The sequence below is a fragment of the Anolis carolinensis genome, chromosome 3 (assembly GCF_035594765.1).
Source record: "Anolis carolinensis isolate JA03-04 chromosome 3, rAnoCar3.1.pri, whole genome shotgun sequence".
Lineage (NCBI taxonomy): Eukaryota > Metazoa > Chordata > Lepidosauria > Squamata > Dactyloidae > Anolis > Anolis carolinensis.
Window position 1 is genome coordinate 13792971 of NC_085843.1, and position 17824 is coordinate 13810794.

At 40.5% G+C, this 17824-nt stretch overlaps 1 protein-coding gene across 17 annotated transcripts in view; it reads right to left on the reverse strand.

Moving 5' to 3' along the window:
* Nucleotides 1–17824, reverse strand: part of dlg2 (discs large MAGUK scaffold protein 2) — a 1295060-nt gene that overhangs the window by 756497 nt on the left and 520739 nt on the right. Inside the window, exon 1 of one of the 17 annotated variants that reach the window (XM_062977099.1) lies at nt 13363–13368. The exons of the other annotated variants lie outside the window; for them this stretch is intronic. The gene's annotated coding sequence lies outside the window, so the exon portion shown is untranslated. Of the gene's footprint in view, nt 1–13362; nt 13369–17824 lie in introns of those variants that run through there. 17 annotated transcript variants of the gene reach the window in all.

A 17824-nucleotide genomic window follows, 5' to 3' on the forward strand; every position in this document is an offset into this window, starting at 1 on the left:
GATGTTCCTACTGATAAACCTCGGGTGAGAAATAACCCATCAGAGTCAAAGAAGTCAAAAGGAAGAAGGGTATAAAAAACATGCTTTAAAGAAACCAAAGACAGACTGCAATCGTGATACAGACTTCTGTGTGGCTTTAAAGCTGACTAAATGGGGGAAATGGGAAGAATTCAACATCAACCACAAAAGGTTAAAAATGAGTGAGGAATTCAGGCAAAGTCAGAGATGAACTGACCCTCATTGCTTGCAGCAGCTGCTTACAGTAATATGGGATTTGGAGGTTTTCACAGTTTCTATATCTGCCTTAAAGTAGTGAATATTTAGGGAATCATGGATATGAACTAGTCATGAGTGCATAACTCTAGGTTATATATTCATAACTGCCTTAGTGAATTTGGCTGCCATACTTAGTAGATGGAATGCTATACAAACTGTCTTAGAATATCAGGTTGAAAATGTGCAGTCAAAGAACCTTTCTGCAACTGGGACTTTCTCAGAACTCGATACCTTATTTGATTTTCTTTGAAAATAGTCTTAAGAGTTCTTCCACTGTTAAACCGTTAATTCTTTCACTGGAACAGGGACTTATCTTTGTTTTAGTTATGCTTTACAGAGCAATGAACATGACCTAAACCAAATCATGGTAATGCTAATATAATTATACATTTCCTATTTCCAAAAGCAATTTTACATATAATTGTCTGTCTAATCTAGCTTGGAAATTTGTGAGAAGAGAAAAAAAGGTCATATATATATCTCCACCTATAAAGAACTATGCCAAATCAGATAATTATTCCATACACGGCATTGACAGTTCAGTCCAATTAATGAAGTTATTTAAGATCCTGCAACTATCAGAAGCATTAAAGGGCAAACTGAATATCCTTTCAATGGGCTGGAAGCATTGTTTTTGAAGAGCAGCTTTGATACAAAAAAGCGTTTGCAATGTTAAAAACCTGCTCAAGCAAAAGAGAGGGAAGCTTTATTGTTTTCCCTAATTAGTCAGTATTCAAGCCATACCCCTGCTTGCTTGACATTCTCAATCCTTCATTTCATAAGTTCATGTCCTATTTGTTTTCACTTCCATCAGAATCGTTTCAAGCAATATACTCATGATGATCAGATTCACACCCCCACGTCAGGGAGAGTTGTCTGGATGTAGCCAATGGCTAAAATAATGTCTATCTCCCTTTATCATGGCATTAAGCAAAAAAACAAGATTTGTTCCAAGAAGAACGAGACATTATGAGGAATACAGACAAGGCCAGCTCTGGGTCAAGTTTGCTGCTACTGAAATATAAATGGTTGAGTCAGTCTTATGCTTTTCAGGGGAGAAATGTCTCAGGGTGTATCTACACTGTTGAATGAATACAGTTCAACACCACTTTAACCACCATGGCCTGATGCTATGAATCCTGGGAGTTGTAGTTTGGTGAAGAACCAACATTCATTAGCAGAGGAGGCTAAAGACCTTGTAAAACTACAATTTCCATGATTCCATAACATTGATCCATGGTAGTTAAAGTGGTATCAAACTGGATTAATTCTACAGTGTAGATGCACACTCAGGCTCCTCTGGTGATGATATGTGAGTAAGCATTTTGAGTGGCTTCTCTTAGGACTTGGAACTCTCTCCAAGCAGTCCTTTCTCTGCTCCCTTTTTGTTAGCAGGCAAAGATCTTCTTACAGAAATTCACACTTTAACTGCTTGAGATAAAATGGCATACAGTGGGTTAAACCACTGAGCTTCTTAACTTGCTGACCAAAAGGTCAGCGGTTCGAATCCGGGGTGAACTCCCACTGTTAGCCCCAGCTTCTGCCAACCTAGCTGTTTGAAAACATACAAATGTGAGTAGATCAATAGGTACTGCTCTGCAGTCATGCCAGCCACATAACATTGGAGACATCTACAAATAATGACAGCTCTTTGGCTTAGGAATGGAGATGAGCACCAACCCCCAGAGTCAGACAAGACTAGATTTAATGTCAAGGGAAATCCTTTACCTTTATCTTAGGCATTCTGTTTCTTATTATACAATATATTTTATGTATTTTAACTATTTTAGAATGTTTTATTTGGATGGATTGCTTAAAGCTTTTTAAATGTTTATACTACATGTTGACTCCAACCCAGTGTTACTTAGCATATCATGAGATGATCTGTATGCAGACCAATGCTAGGCTAAGTCATAACCATTCCAAATCTGGTGAGCAACAGATGGCAATAGAGAAGGGCCTGGATATGTTTCCACAAACATACATAAATTATTATATCACCTTAAAGTGTTCTATTGTTACAGTAGATCGGATTGGATTAGAACCCTACAGTCTCTCAACAAACCTAAGATTGCATAGCATGAATTGGTGCCAAACCATTATAATGCTGGACTCTCATGAGGAGCAAAAGTGGGACTGTATGAAGACAGCAACAGACAAATGGGAACTATGCCAGGATTCAAGAGGTTCACTCATCCCACCATATGCTACCATGATTACATTGCATTTCTTCACAGTGAAGGGCAACAGCCAGTTATAATGCGAATATACATTGTCTAATGATGGTAGCACATGGATGCTTCATTTTCATTGCCAAACACTTCCTTATTTTTAGTTCAAACAATTTAGATTGAGCCATTGTTTTTCCAACATTTTTATCAATGACTTAAATGCCAGGAAGGAGGAAATTGTTATCAAGTTTACAATTGATACAGAATTGGGAGGAGTGACTAACACATTGGAAGATAGGAAAATGTTAAATGGGCCTAGATCAACTTGAAAATTGGGCAGAAATAAATTAAAATGAAATTCAATAAAACCCAACCAAATGCACAGGTACAGAATGTGAAATACAGAAGTATTACAATAAAAAAAATGCTTGGGATTTTTTTTTATCATAAACCAAACATAAGCCAGTAGTATGATGCTGCAGCAAAGAACATGAATGCTCTCTCAGCCTGTATTAATGGAAGCATAGTTTCCAAGTTGAGGGAAGTGACAGTCCCACTATATTTTGCATGGATCAGGACTGATTTGGAATACTACATTCAGTTCTGTTCATCTCATTTTAAGAAGGATATAGACAAGTTGGAGCAGGTTCTGAGAAGAGCAATGAAAATGACAAGAGATCTGGAGAACAATATAGGAAGAGGTCAGCATGTTCAGCTTGGTGAAGAGAAGAGTGGGAGGTGACATGATCATACTCTTTAAGGGCCTGAATGACTGCCACAGAGAGGAAGGGGCGGGCCAGAAGGTAGAGTCAGGTCTCGAAGTTTTACATTACAGGATAACAGATTTCAAATGAGCATTCTTCTCTTGACACCCAAAATGAGACTGGACAATTACCTCCTATTGATGTTTTAGCGCAGTGGTTCCCAATCTGTGGTCCATGGATTACCATTGGTCCCCAAGAACTAAAATATGGTCTGTGGCCTCACGGTTACTACACCATTGCAAGTAGAGTGACTGGTCTCGCGAAACTCTTATAGCACCAAGGCAACGGGGATGTCGGGAGGGGAGAGGATGACTATTCCCAAAAGGTGTGACAAGTCTCCTGACTGCTGCTTCTCCTCCTCCTCCCTTCCCCTGAGCAGAGCCATTCCATGTGGCGGGGACACCTTGGTGGCTTTATTTTTAGACCTGTTCCCAGGCTTCTTTTGGGGCACTGATTCAGAAAATTGCATTGGATAGATCACATCAGCTATAGATTAATAAATATGGTTTTCTGTGAGCGAGCAGATGGTGACTACTAGATGGCATATTTTCTCTGTATCAAAAATTAGAGCTGATGTGATCTATCCAATGCCATTTTCTGAATCAGCACCCCAAATAACCCAACTGAATCTAAAGTTGACCAAAACCTGATTCATACTAATCAATTTTTGGTACTAATGTTGGAGAGTGGTCCGTGGTCAACGTGGTCCCTGGTCAAGTTGTCCCTAGTCAAAAAAAGATTGGGAACCACTTTTTTTAGCTGGAGAGCCTACATTGAACCGGGAGCTGGACCCATGAGGCCTCTTCCAACTGTATGATTCTAGAATTGCTGCATTTCCTTCATTTTGTTCTGCACATCTGACACTAAGATCTAAGACTGACAATATATGTAACTCTTCAAAAGTTAGAATGTTCTCAACCATTCAAAGATGATATAATAGTTCAGCCAATATAGGAAAAATGGGTTCATTTGCACCATTCACTTTTAATAGAGGCAAAGCTATTAGTTTGCCTCCTTCTATTTGTTTGCCTTAATGTGAACAAAACCAGAGTTATAGAAAAATTAATTCCACATGCCTACAGATATAAACAGACAGACACTACAGAGAGCTCTTTAAATGGCAGTCTCGTTTGAAAATGTTTCTACTGTGAGATAAATGATAGTGGTATGAATTATGCATCGCAATCCACAAAGAAACAACAGAGTCCAAGGTGAATCAGGTTTTGTCCTTCCCACTGTAGTATTATTATGTCGGTCATACTTCTTCCATCTCAGAAAGTAAATTTCCAAAAAGTGTAGGCCTGTATATTACAGAAATTCATGTTATGCGGTTTCAGTTACATACAGAGACACCTTCAATGGACAAAGGCAGCCCCTTCCCTGGGTGCTAAATCTGATAGGAAGGCCAAATTGCACAGAGTCACACATCTTTCTCCACCAAGAGAAAGGAGTTGGTGTCCTTTCTCAGCAGAGAGATGTACTAAAGCCCTTTCTTGGGGGATTTAGTACAACACAAGCTTTGACCCCTTCTCTCTGCATCCCTTTTCTCTGGGGAGAGAAGGAAAGCAGAGCATTTATTGCTTCTCTTTGTAGATAAAGGAGATGGGATTCTTCCTCAGCAGAGAAGTATGGCTCCTCACAGCTGGCCTTTTCCACTGGATTTGGCACCCAGGGAGTTATGTGGTTTCAATTACTTGTTTCAATCCCCTTCAGGGATGAAAACAAGGGCAAAAGACTAGGCTGCCCGCAATGAATTTCCAAAAGTAATTCTTTCTCAGGATGCCATACTGGAGGGAAGCCTGGCCACATAGACCCATATGAACCCAGCAAACAGAAGTGCAGCTCAATCTCTATCATTTCTCTTTGAAGGAAGGATATGGATTTCTTTCTCAGTGGAGAGAAGTGTATGGCTCCACACATCTGGGTTTTCTAACAAATTTGGCACTCAGGCTGGGGTCTGCTTTCAGGAGCTCTGCAAGGGCAGATTATTTCCCGAGATGTGAATCTTCCCTTCAGCTACCTTCTCCTCTTTGAATAGCAGGTGTATAGTGTGTGGCAGATGTTTTAAAATAAGTAACGGTTTATTTGAAAGAAAAGAGTACATAATAGGAAAGCAATAATGAAACAAGGAAGCAAGAGTTCACAATATATAATGCCAGAACGGTACAGCTACACTCTATGCTACTACAGTAAACTACAAAATTACACCAAGACACAAACAAAACACACATCTACAGATACCAAGTACACTAAGAAATAAAGAAAGAAACAATTCTAAGATCTTCACACTCATTATCTGATGGTTTATATCCCTTAGTATTCTACTCCTTTTAGAATATTATATAACCACATTTCTACCTTTAGCAGCACTCTACTAATTTATAAATGCTACAGTTAACATTTGCCTGCATCGTTGTTGTGAAAAAGGTAATAAACATGTGTGTGTGTGGGGGGGGGGGGGGGGAAGGTATTTTGATTGTGAACTGTACAGTATTTTTCATATTCAGCTGCATGCCAGTCAGGGGGAAGGATTCCGGATGTTATGTGAGAAACATTACATGCAGTGTCCTGGAATCAGTCCTTTGCATAATATCCAGGATTACAATAGAATCATAGAATCATAGAATCATAGAATCATAGAATCATAGAATCATAGAATAGTAGAGTTGGAAGAGACCTCATGGGCCATCCAGTCCAACCCCCTGCCAAGAAGCAGGAAATCTCATTCAAAGCACCCCCGACAGATGGCCATCCAGCCTCTGCTTAAAAGCCTCCAAGGAAGGAGCCTCCACCACGGCCCCGGGGAGAGAGTTCCACTGTCGAACAGCCCTTCTCACAGTGAGGAAGTTCTTCCTGATGTTCAGGTGGAATCTCCTTTCCTGTAGTTTGAAGCCATTGTTCCGTGTCCTAGTCTGCAGGGCAGCAGAAAACAAGCTTGCTCCCTCCTCCCTATGACTTCCCTTCACGTATTTGTACATGGCTATCATGTCTCCTCTCAGCCTTCTCTTCTGCAGGCTAAACATGCCCAGCTCTTTAAGCCGCTCCTCATAGGGCTTGTTCTCCAGACCCTTAATCATTTTAGTCGCCCTCCTCTGGACGCTTTCCAGCTTGTCAACATCTCCCTTCAACTGTGGAGCCCAGAATTGGACGCAGTATTCCAGGTGTGGTCTGACCAAGGCAGAATAGAGGGGGAGCATGACTTCCCTGGATCTAGACGCTATTCCCCTATTGATGCAGGCCAGAATCCCGTTGGCTTTTTTAGCTGCTGCATCACATTGTTGGCTCATGTTTAACTTGTTGTCCACAAGGACTCCAAGATCTTTTTCACATGTACTGCTGTCAAGCCAGGCGTCCCCCATTCTGTATCTTTGCATTTCATTTTTTCTGCCGAAGTGAAGTATCTTGCATTTGTCCCTGTTGAACTTCATTTTGTTAGTTTTGTTAGAGATACTGAAATCTCAAAATTGTTGTTTAAGAATCTACTCATTTGCATTTCATCTTTGTCTATTTTCAAAATTTCCTGATCTTACTATGATATTGCATCAAAATATATAGCCAGCATGAAATGTTAGGAGTCTATTTTTAAGTGTCTCTTACCTTTCAAAAGCTATGTGATGTGTAGGTTATAGAACTAACATTGCAAGAACCAATTTGGGTCCACAGAACTACAGTCGGCCATTCACATTTGCAGGTTTACATTTTGCAGATTTAATTATTCATTATTCATTTAATGTGGCCTCTAGGAATCTAGGTCCTCTAGTTCAACCCTATGTTCAACTTCTAGAAAACTCTAGGTTTTCAAACACAACTCTATAGTCAACTTCCAGTATAAGTGGACCATAGGACCCTTAGATTCCTAGAGATGTTTTCTCGGGTTAAGATTTAATTTATGATTTCACAGGGATCATGTTCCCTAACCTTAGCAAATGTGAAGAGCTGGCTGTAGCCTCATAGGCTTTGGATGGCTTCATGCTACATTCTACTATGGGAATCTATGTGGGACTAATTCTTAGTGTACTGCTTACAACTAACTAGCAAGTTAGTTGTAAGCAGTACACTAAGAATTAGTCCCACATAGAAATCTTAGCACAAACAGTTGATTTTCATAGAACATATAGCTGTGATGGATTGAGGAGAGCCTGAGAGCTTTAATCCCTCAATGTATGGAGCAATATGTTCTAATAACAAGATACATGAATTTCCTCAACCTGAACAACACATAATTGCTGCAATTCCTCTATTCTGTTCTACTTGCTGACTTTAATCCTCAGCGGTTGGAATGCTCATGAACATTTAAAAACTGCCTAATATCCAGTGCCCCACCCATGCTTAATGGAGGCTTCGTTTTTACATCCAATGTGATTTTGATAAGCTAGAACTTGCACTTTAGACTTTTAGGAGTGGATCACAGTGATCCCGGGAACAAATTGACTGTGCCATTGTTCTTTGGCAAAGTAATGCATCCAGTGCTTTAATTTTTAATCACACTCGTTTGGGGGCAAATACAGATCATTAGCTTCAATGTCAACCTACTTTCTATGCTTAGTAACATGATGTCTTTTTTAAAAAGTGAGAAAGCACAATATGAGGACATGTTGCAAATTGCTCTGAAAGAAATCTTAGAACTTCCTAATAGAAATAGTACAGAAAACACATACTCCTTGTGCCCTTCAGGAAATAGATAAGTAATTCTTTTCAGAAGCTCATAAAATTCAGATCAGTGAAATGCACCTGTTCCTCTTGTAGTGATCTGGTTTTTTAGTATTCCTAACAGCAGTTCCAAGATTTACCCATCACTGGACGTTAGGGAGCAAAACACGGCACAGCGTATGGTATGTGCAGCTCATTACCATTCCCCCTCACGCATGCTCAGCCACCAGTGGAACAATGATTAAGAAACCGGATGGTGCACTCAGGCCTCTGATTATATATTCAATGCTGCTGCAATGTATTGACACCCGGCCATATGCAGATAGTTACCACAGCATTCCCCCAAAGAGTGCATTAACCATAGCAACCATATGCTTCTGAGCATAGCTGCAGTCACCTGCGGAATGCACATTGGATACTCCTTAAATAGGCATACTGGAACAGCAGTATAAAATCAAGGGGGAAGAGGACTGGCATACAGGGATGTCAAATTTCACTGTTTGTGATATCCGGATTCTTTGAATATGACCTGAACTTCCCCCTTCCTTTCCTAGTTTCATACTGTATTGGGTTATTTTGATCAAGATTGGACATTATACTTGTGCAGTGGAGGTCTATACTGATAGAGCTGTGAGATGGCTCAGCTCCTATTGCTGGATTCTTTATTTATTTGTTTATTTATTTATTTATTTACAGTATTTATATTCCGCCCTTCTCACCCCGAAGGGGACTCAGGGCAGATCACATTATACACATACAGGGCAAACATTCGATGTCCATAAACACATCGAACCGAGACAGAGACGGAGACAGACAGACGCAGAGGCAATTTAACTTTCTCCTGAGGGAATGTTCGATTCTGGCCACAGGGGGGAGCAGATGCTTCATCATCCACTCTGACGGCGCTTCCTCACTTCCTCATTCCAACGTTGTCAATTAGTTAAACTTGCCTCCCCACTTTTTATAAGTGGTACCTTATTTCCTACTTGATAGATGCAACTATCTTTCGGGTTGCTAGGTCAGCAATGAGCAGGGGCTATATTTTTTATTTTTAATTGACGGGTGCTCACCCCGCCACGGGCTGGCTTCGAACTCATGACCTCATGGTCAGAGAGATTTATTGCAGCAGCTGCTCACCAGCCTGCGCCACAGCCCTTCTATGCTGGAAGGTAACAAAAACCTATTAGGGCCCTTGCTACAATAGCTTCACTAGCTGCCTGTTTGTTTATAGGCACATTTCAATGTGTTAATTATTGCCTACAAAGCCCTATATAGCTCAGATTGAGGTTATCTAAGAGATTGCCATGGCCTGGATTGTCATTGTCTGTTTGGCCTGGATAAGCTAATGCTCAGCTACTGCTTCCCAGTATTTCTGGCCAGCTTGGGAAAGGTTGATTAGTAAAACCCATATATCTGTAGGGGATATGTTAGTGTACTTATTGTGGAAATGTGAAACTACAGATAACAGCATATTGAAATGAATGACTTCCACCAGAAGCATACTAGCACCTAGAAAATGCTTAGAGGGAACACCTCCCTCTAGCACAGTGGTTCTCAGCACTGGGGTCCTCAGATGATTTTGGCCTACAACTCCCAGAAATCCCAGCTAGTTTGGGAGCTGAAGGCCAAAAACCTCTGGGGACCCCAGGTTGAGAACCACTGCTCTAGTATTTAGGGGTTCCAGTATGAATCACATCACAGAATTGTGCTGGTAAGCCTAAAAATGCCCAGAGGGAAGGCCTTGCTAGGTTCTCAAGTGAAACTTTATGGCCAACTTCCAGCAAAAGTATATCATAGAACAATGTTGGAAGCCCTATAAAATGTCTAGAGAGGACATAAATTTCAAATGCAGGTAAATGTAACCACACAGACTATCCCATAGATACAGAGGTCATAATCTATTGTTCATTTTAAAACTAAGCCTCCACGATTCCCAATGTTAGGACGTGGGCAGGATGATGACAACAAGGATAATGATATTAATAATGATGAAACTAAATGTATATCTACCAATGTAGTAAACACTGGTGCATTTCCTGTCTGCCTAAATCAGGCAGCTGCTACATTACTATGCCACACAACTGTCCTTGATTGTTTCCTCATATTTATTTTTATTCATGTTAGTACTTTATTTGCTACTTAATATAAGCATTCTATTTATTATTTTGTTACTCACCCTCTATTTATCTGTGACAGCTGTACTCATTGAAATCTCAATGTGTTCAAAACTAAAACAGTGTGATGTATTATGGTTGTTAGTAAAGTGATGGGTTTTTTTTTTGCTGGTGATAGACTTGATTGATGGTTGAGGCAATGAAAATGAGATGCAATGGGCATGCTATTGCTCTAACAGGATACCATTACTTTGTTGTTGCTTTTTCTTTTGCCTTTTCATCCTGCAAACAAAGTTTTTACCAGAAAAAATACCTATCCCACCTTCCAGCTACATCAGATTGCAAGTTTCCTGTTGCTCACATATACATGTGGACATAATTCTGTGTGCATTTGTATATATTTCCCCACTGACCAAAGACTGCACTCATTTTTGAAAGGTATATGTTTCTCCATATTGTCTTTGAAATGCATTTTAGAACTATTACACTGCAACTGCAGAAATATACAGATTAGTTTTTAGTGTAAATTGCTTTTAGCTTTGCAATTAATTCAGGGAATATGAACTGCACAAGTTTGCATTGACAACAAAACCCAACGCACTTTGATATTTCTTCCTATATGAAAATCACATTGTCCTCCCCACTGTTTTGGCACAATGGAGATTCCATCCCTGTCTGTTTTCAGCATTTCTCCCCTAAATGCAAGGGTTAAAATTATGCTTTTAAAAAAGATAAACAAGAACTAAGAGATCAACAAGACCAACTAGGACATATACAGTACATGTTTTAAAATTGCCACATTAGAGTTGGTCACAGAGTATTTTCTCCATTTACTGATCAAAATCAATTATTCCTGCAGAAGCCATGCCATCCTGCCTTGCAGAGTGGCCAAGAAGGAAAAGAAAAGAATGAAAGAATACTATACAAGTCCACAGGACAAGGAAGATTCAGCACCAGATCTTTCTCCCCTGTTTTTGCAGAGCAAAATATCCACTCTATTGGCACCCAGTGACTACAATCCAGTTAACAGCAAATGCTGGATGTCCAATGCTAAATGTCCACATGTTCAGGAACATCTGACAGTAATGTGAGGTAAAACTAGTTGACCTGCTTTTATCCCACATTAGCAGATGTTGGAGAATGCTTTAGAGTTTCACAAAACCCTAGGGGAAACCCACCCTTTGATCAGGGACCACTTGAACAGGGACCACTTTAACCAGGGCTCACTTGATCAAAGACCGCTTCGTCCAGGGCCCACTTGAACAGGGATCACTTTGACCAGAGACCACTCTCCAACATTAGAACCAAAAGGGCTACAAATCGGTTTTTGGTCAACTTTAGATTCAGTTTGATCATCTGGGGTGCTGATTCCAAAAATTGCATTGAATAGACCACATCAGCTCTAGTTTCTGATACAGAACATATGCCATCCATTATTATTATTTATTATTATTATTATTATTATTATTATTATTATCATCTTCATTTCTGTCCCGCTCTTCTCACCCCACAGAGGACTCAGAGCAGCTTACAACATATGATACATTTAGGCAAAAATTCAATGCCTCATTATACAAAGCAAATAAAACATAACATAAAATCAATAGAAACAATCAACATATAAATACAATTTAAAACCATTAACACTAAGATATTAAAACATAAAACAGCATCTAGACACACCCTACTAGCCTCCCCCCCCCATCATGACCTTAAGGTCTTCTTTGGCTCCCTTGGATGGTACTGCTCGTCCACAGAAAAGCATATTTAATAAGCTAGAGCTGATGTGATCTATCAAATGCTCTGCAGAATAGAGCAGAAATAAAATAAATAAAATAAAATAAATAAAGAAGAAGAAGGTTCACGGGCTGGATTTTCGTGCCGCAGTTCACAGGTTGGGAACCACTGGTGTAGACAGATGGACTGGCTTTAATTCAAAATGGCCCAGCTTTCTGAATGTGCCAAAGCTATCACCATCTTTTTCATGCACCCCTTGGCACAGAGAAAGGGGGATGGAACTTACTTGTGCTGTTATTTATTACTATGGCAGCTGTGGAGCACCAGGTGCCTTTGCTGACATGAGCAAAGGGCAGCCTATATAAGGATGATTATCCACTGGAGCCAAACCAAGTTCACACTGACTGGACAGTTGGGACTCCACTCCCAGTGTTGCTGCTGTTAAGCAGTCAAATGTATTCAGCTGTGCTGAATCCAGGGTCGGTATGAGCAGCAATGCTCCAGCCTTTCTCTGGATGTATGTGATGCTTGACCCCCAAGAAAGTTAGGCTGATAAAGATTTCTCCTGAGCTTCTGTTGCCAACATGAAGGGCTGGTTCAGTATGGCCTTTACATCTTGAAATTGTTACATTGAAACCATTTTAAATTTGTACTTGACTATTGTTTTTTGATTATTTAAAAAAGTTTTCAAGGAAAATTTTATGTGTTTTAAAAACATTTTATATCTTTTTTGTATTAATTGCTTTTTTGTGCATCACTTTCAGAAGCCCTTTTTGTCTGGGAGGCAAGATAGAAATATAGTACTAGATAGGAAATAATACTCAGTCCTGAATAACTCGGTGATGGGTTCGTCTTAGGGTGACTGTTAGCTAGAAATGATTTGTAGGCACAATACAATAAGACTGGTATAGAATCAGTGTGAAGTAGTGGTTTGAATGTTGTACTACAACTCTGGAGACCACAACTCCAATCCCTGCTTGGTTAGCTATGAAAACCTTCTGGGTAACACTGGACAGTCACACATTCTCAGCCCCAGCAAACCCTATGACATGTTTGTCTTAGTTGGAAATGACTTGAAGGCACACAACAAAAACAAGACTAGGTTATCTACCTGGCTGAACAATGTTTAAGGGGGTATTCAGTAATGTATCTCCCTGTATAGTGCATTTGCCTGGATGCACAACAGCGGTTGACAGCTCCAGTGTGCACTTTTTAACCAAACAGTGTTCTTCTGGGAACAGCAGCACCCAATACCTGTCTGCCTTTGTGCACAAGGAAAAGAAGGGCCAGCCATTCTATCTATGTCTCCATTGACCTCTGGTATAATTACACTGGTAGAGATATATACTATTTGGTCAATCTTATATCTTGAGGCTGTACCATTTGAAAATAAGCCATATAAAGAGGGAAATATGGGCCTGCATAGTATATGATGCAAGTCTTGGATTCTGGAGAGCAGGGTTCAAATTGCCACTCAGCCATGGAAACCCACTGGGTGGCTTCAGCAAGTCATACTCTCAACCTCAGAGGAAAAGAATAGAAGAAAACTCAATTTGAAAAAAAAAAAAACGTTGTGAAGAAAACCTCATGATAGGGTCACTATAAATTGGACAAAACATGAAGACTCTCCCACATAGACAGCTGACCTACAGAAGAATGCTGTAGATGTGCTACAAGAAACTTTTATTTTCCCATGCATTTCTTTCTTTGACATTTCCGGCCCTACTCTCAGCCCATTTGTTTGACTTAGAATTCATTTCATTATTTGATTTTGTTTGTTATGAGTTCATTCATTTTCATTTCCCCATTGGGTTGAAATGAGAGATTCTTCATCTGCCTGTAACTCTGGTGTATTATGTGTTCTTGGAGTGAGATTTGCAAGGTTCTTATTACTTCCCAGGGAATCAATCCTGCCAACGATTCTGAGCAACTGGGACAAAGAGTAACTGTTTTATAAGCTTCTGTTTATTGCTTGTCAATTTCACTGCTTCCCAACCTTTTTCAGACCTTCCTTTGATTTTTATATGTAGTTTCAAACTATGTTTCCACCAGAAAGCAATTGGAAATTAAGGAACATAAGAAACTATAATTTCTCATTGCATTCATTTCACTTTCCTTTGGTCTGATATGAAAAGGAATGAAATGAAATGAAGCTTATTTATTTAATTTTCCAATTTGTGTATTTTGTTTTTTAAAAAAAAAAAATCAACATGAACGAACATCCTTGAAACAATCTGTATTCATATTGTTTCTTCTTTGATACAGACTTGTCAATCTTCAAAGTAACAAACAGATGGCCCATGAAAGAACCCAGAATGATTGACAGCTGTTCCATTAGATATACAGATACACACAGAGTTTCTTCACTCTTTGCAAGAGCGATGGAGTTGTTCTGCACATGCTGTTAACAAATCCTTACAAATAATTAAGAATTACACCAGGAATTAACTAAGAAGCTCCTCAATGGGCTTCTATCAAATTAATATCCCACTGTTCTATCACACTATCTTCCAAAGTGTAGTACGGTTTCCTTTCAAGTGAGTCCTAGTTCAGTGTAATTAATGAGGACGTACATGGCCAAATTTAATAACATAGCTAGAACACTCATGCTCTTTAATGGAAGGATTTGGCCAAGAGGCTAATGAGATCATGTACTTTAACAAGCTTAATCTTTGTTACGCATTGTCTCACGTTCTGTATACATGACAGTTGGGGGAGCTGATGGCTGAAAAGATATTGGTCAATATGGAAAAGGTCTAACATCCTCAAAGGAGAATCTAATGAACATGAAGTGAAAGGATCAATGCATCAAAATGTCTTTACTAATAAGGAACTTGGAATAAGGATAGCACACCTATGCTATTGGCACCTTCCCATGCTGAATTCCACGTCCAGACTCTGGTGCCATCACTCTTCTTGTGGTTTCTTTTACAGGATTAGTTCATGTTTACTGTTCCACCACCTCAAAGGTGTCCATACTTTAAATTGCACATATTGGCCAAGATCCCAAAGCAGAGATATATTATACAGTTCCATATGGATACTTTAAGGTAACATGGTACATGTTCCAATGGCTGTGAAGGCGGAAGAAGGCTGCAAGAGAATGAGAAACCACTGTAGTCGTTATAACCATGCAACTGGATGTGCACCTCACTCTGTGAAGACTGTATGTTGATCAGCTGTGCACTGACCTTCACACATTAAAAAAACTCCTGCATATGAGTCTTCCAAAAAAAAAAACCATTCTTGGAAGGCCATCATACTCAGACAACAAGGGATCGCCTGAGTAAAGTAAGTAAGGTAAAAGGTAAAGGTTTCCCCTGACATTAAGTCCAGTCATGTCTGACTCTGGGGGTTGGTGCTCATCTCCATTTCTAAGCTGAAGAGCCAGCGTTGTCCGTAGACACCTCCAAGGTCATGTGGCCGGCATGACTGCATGGAGCGCCGTTACCTTCCCACTGGAGGTAACCTATTCCCACTGGAGGTAACCTTCCCACCTATTGATCTACTCACATTGGCATGCTAGGTTGGCAGGAGCTGGAGCTAACAGCAAGCGCTCAAGCCGCTCCCGGGATTTGAACCTGGGACCTTTCGGTCTGCAAGTTCAGCAGCTCAGCGTTTTAATGCACTTCGCCACCGGGGCTCCTAAGTAAGTTAGTCCTTAAAGGTCCAACAACTCCAAGCCATCAGCCTAAGCCATCTTTTAGATGCTACAAGCTCTGCTCTGTAATATGGCATTTTCCTGGCTGGTGGAGAACAAGGTACAACAGCAGAGAGTGTCTACCTATGTTGTTATAATTGAATACACAGCAACACGCATCCTCCAGAATCTCATGGTGTCAACTGCAAGTCCCAGTGGATGTTGTTATCAGTATACATTCAACTATAGGAAAATAGCTGGAGACTTCTCTGGGCCAGCTTAGTACAATGTCCTGATTATACAGTTGGCAAACAGATGCTTAAAGAATGCATGCCAGAAGGACATGAGTATGATTCTAGTCTTTGTTTTACATTCTGGAGGGATATGAAGAAGAAAGGGATTGGTTAAGGCTTGGACATCTGGTGAACCAAGACTAGAGATGGAAAGGATATTTGAAAATATTTTAAGTGGTCAAGGAACATGATTGTTGAGTGTTGGTGAACCCCAAATGAGAAGAATTGTGGCCTGATTGGAATCTTGGTGGTCCAGGATATATTCTGCACAAAATTCATAAAACAGAGAAACAGCATTTTCTGTTTAAGAAAGAACATTTTATTGCAAGCAAAATCGTATTTTTGTGTAGGAATATTGTTCTCTTTACAGGTAGACAAGATAATAATAGTGCATGTAATAATGACTGAGGAAAAAGTTATATAAAGATGGATAAGTACTGGGAGTCAGATCGCTAATATAAATGTAATTATTGACCAATGAGATGTAGTGGTTTAGGGGAGACTTCCGGGTGAGTGCAATGGCGACGGACGTGGGCTCCTAGGGCTCTGGGAACCCAACTCGAGACCGGCGTCTATCGGGGACTCCAAACCCCGGTCCTGCCGTGGATCGAAACGACAGAGGTTGGCGAAGCCAAGGTCTACTCCCGACGACCCCAAAGATCTGCCGTTCCTCAAGAACGGCGGCTCGAGTGGGTCCGGGATCCCTGGCCAGCAAGACGCGGTTCGAGAAGCAGGAACTTTTCCAGCACAAGCCGACCGCCGCACTCACTTCAACAACAACACAGTGAATACAAGAATACACTAAAATCGGGCGCAGGGGGAACCCGTAAAGCGTAAGTAAGCTCTGTTGGGTCGCTAACTTCCTCATTAGTTTGGGAGGTGAAAATAGGAAAAATAATTAGAAATAAGAAGAATAATAACGACAGATTGAATGTGAGTTGGCTGAATGGTTGTAAGCAGTAAGCTTGTCTACCCGACCAAGCTGAGAGATAATAACAAAAAAAAAAAGCGGACTAAGAAAGGACAGAACTAGCGATCGTTTCTCTCTTTCTCTATATACGGGCAGCAATTTAAAACCGGGGAAACCAAAAGAGAAAAGTCAACCTTCGGCCATCAGTTTTGCATGGGCTCCGATATTAAGGCAGCGAATAAGAGATAACAGCGCAAAGACTGACCTTGAAAGAGTTACGGATTAGTGGTGTTGTGTCTTCAGCTCCCAACTCCCACGCGCCCGGCAAGAGGTGGAGAGAAGTCCCCACCCCGAGCCGGAAGCGAGGGAAAGCTAACGAGGGAACGCCGGAAGCGAGTCGCCCCTGCACCAGGAAGCGAGGGAACGCTAACGAGGGAAACACACACCATAGAGCGGCGGCATAGAAACCATTCCTTGGAAGGCTGTCTTGCAGCGTGCCTCGTAGAGGTAAAATAACAAAACAAGCTGCCAACTAGGTCGACAGTATACACTACTTGGAGCCTTTAACCGTGACGTCTGGGCGACTGGGCGGTGCTCTATGTTAATGCCCAACCACTAAAAGCAGAAATCACGAACAACATAAAGCCCAGATACCAACAGAATTAAGAAGGGGACAGTTAGATAAGACCTCAAAGAGAAGAGATACGGCAGGCGTATCCCCCTGGCCCGTCAAGTAGACCAAGAAACACCCAACCGAAACAATACAATCCAAATAGAACCCATACTCAATACTCAATATAAATTAAACGGAGACCAGAATGGCAACATTCCGTGGAAAATGGGATAAAGATATAAAAGAAGCTAAGTCAACACCAAGGAGGAATTCCTTACCAGAGGAAGTCAACTGGAAAGATCTCCTTCGGGAAATCCAATCCATATCAAACAAACAAGACTTACTTCAAAAGGAAATACACGAAATAGCCCGGAAACAGGATACACAACACAAGATATTACAAGAGGACATGGCGGATCTCAAAAAAGAAATTAAAGAAGAAGTGAATATGATAAAAACGGAAGTTGTAAAAAACATCCAAGAAATCTCGGGACTAAAACTCCAGAATGACAAAATGGAGAAAATACAACTAAAAATGCAAAGGAAATTAGAGACACTAGAAGCTAAGAACAGCAGGATAGAGAAGATACAGGATAAATTAGAACAAAACACTACAGATTTTCAACTAAGACTCAGGAACATACAAGAAGAACCAA